Below are 2,500 nucleotides of genomic sequence, written 5' to 3' on the forward strand. Positions count from 1 at the left end.
TCAGCACTGAGTGTAAAGTAGCATAGAATAGAACTGTGTTCTGTCTGTGATCGTAGAGCACATGAGAGTAGAATTATGCTGCTACATTATGTGTAATTAATATCAAAGAAAAACGTATTTAGAAGTGCTGATGATTAATTTCCATTTTGTTTTTATTGATTTTACTATGGTTTATATATATCTATGCCTAAAATCAGAAAAAAAGAAACAATATAAAGATATTTGAATACTTGAAGCTTTACATGGGAAATAATTAGTTCCATTCAACATATATTGTAATTGTGCATTCATGAAATGTAGACTTCATTATCTTACCTTTGTGATTTCCCTTAGAATCTGTGTTGTTTTCAAACTCAGGAGAGAACATAATAATTGGCATTCCTGTAAAGGCAAAAAATATGCAGAAGTCCAAGGTCAGTACTATAGTATGGGAATATAGCATAGATTTAATTAAATCTTCTGAAATAGATTTTTTTTTACATAATCCCCCACCCCTTCTTGTATTAATGTTAAGAGTACTCTTATTTTTATTTACCCCTGATTTTCATCTTGTTTAAAAATTCTCTGAATGTTCTGAATTACCTATGAAAAGCAGTAAAGATGCTTTGATGCAAAGTCCCTACTTTACTTTTTTTATTATTGCTTTGCTATGTTCCATAATCAGTGCTGGGTAGATTTCAGTGTGACTTATATAGAAATGTATTGAATATGTGTGCATATACAAGTTTCAATTATCAGAAAACAATGAAGTCTCGTCTGTGACAGAAAATGAAATTTGCTGATTTTTGTGTTAACAGTAATCCGATGATGCCAGGATGTCAAGAATACATGCCATGTCCACCATGTTGCTTATTATTATTATTATTAATTGTCCTTACACATAGAGGGCTCCACAAGCGCTTAATCACCAAGGAGTCGATTACTTGTCCTATCTATCTCATTTGTTTACCCTTTGCCTTTTTTCTTTTTCTTTTATTATTGTTAATAACACTATGGTAATCAACAGCAATAATAGGCATGCGCTATGGGTTCCCAACCCAATTGGAGTATGAGTCAAGAACTCAAGTGTCTCACCTGTGTTCTTGCTTTCTCACTTGTGAGATGTGCATTATTGTTGGGTTAATGTCATTTAACCCATTCCTGACGCGTGGCATGTGCGCACATGCCATGGCATGGCGGGACTATCTGCCGGGGGCATGTATGTACATGCCATGGTGTATGTATGGACATGCCATGAGTTATTTTTTGTGACAGTCACGGCAAAATATTATTCTTCTGCCAGTGAAAGTGTGATTAAGTCGTTTTTAACACACTCATTTTTACTATGCAAAAAAAAAAAATGCAACAAACCGGCGATTTCAACTCCATGATGCCACACACTGCTTATTTTATTCAGACTATAGACTGAATAATAATCAACTATGGAGTCTATATAACAACAAAAATACCCTTCAGTCTCGATATATCAGGAAGTTTGGCAAGTAAATACTTTAGAAAATAATGAAAAGTGAAAATACAACATATCTTCTTAGTATTACGAAGAAACGGCATGGGATGCTGGTATTTGGCATGAGTGGTCGCGCATGCCAGGGCGACGATATAAACCCCCGGCAGCGGGGCCCGGGCCACTATGAATACTACCCGTCGGGAAAGGGTTAAAAAAAAACTCTTCTGATAATTCATGGAAAAGGGAAAACAGGTTTGATCACATAAGCCTACTTATTGGTTCGATGGTTTTTGATCACTTTTGTAACGGTATATGTGCAAAAAAACAGATAAGAAAACAATAGATAGTGTGACTGCCCGACAGCAGTGGGTTGATTGCAATGTACTAAAAAGAAGGATAATGTCAGAGAAGGCATGTATTGTTTTTAGAAAGATGACTGATGCTCTTTCCCATTAACCTTTCATATAGGATTGTGTTATGTTCTATAACTGTTTTAGTGTGTCCATGCACGCTGATATTTCTAGTTATTCATTGCCATTGATACATTACTATATGCAGTCAAACATTACATTTGCCTCACACAAATTTTGTTCACTGTCGAGCAGTGCACCTGTTTTCTGTTTGTTTTCTACCATCAAGAGGATATTGATGATTGATATGGTATATGATATTCATTTTATTATATACATTTAATATAAGACATTCCCTGTTAAAAGGCTTAGACATGTATTTGATTCCCCCTCCCCTCCCTGAAGGAATTTTAAACCACTAAGGTTAACAAAACGATATTTTTTGTTCAGCAGCCAGAAGAGTGATTGAATTCTGCTTTATGTGATGTATTGTGGATTTCAGTGTTCACATCTCTCTCTTTACATTCGTTGTGTTTATGCTAGCTTTTTTATTACTTTACTTGATAAGAAGTGTTGATGATATTTAACTGCTTTTTGTGGCAATCTGTTCATTATATTCTAATTTAAAGAGGCAGAATAGAATTGGTATATGTATACTTTTTTTGAAATGGATATAGAAAGGTTTAAAAGATAATTTACTCTT

General features: G+C 34.4%; 1 protein-coding gene across 7 annotated transcripts in view; it reads left to right on the plus strand.

Moving 5' to 3' along the window:
- LOC119577906 (E3 ubiquitin-protein ligase TRIM33-like) overlaps positions 1-2,500 on the plus strand; it is a 51,742-nt gene that overhangs the window by 41,238 nt on the left and 8,004 nt on the right. The window lies entirely within an intron of this gene.

This window comes from Penaeus monodon, chromosome 10 (genome assembly GCF_015228065.2).
Source record: "Penaeus monodon isolate SGIC_2016 chromosome 10, NSTDA_Pmon_1, whole genome shotgun sequence".
Lineage (NCBI taxonomy): Eukaryota > Metazoa > Arthropoda > Malacostraca > Decapoda > Penaeidae > Penaeus > Penaeus monodon.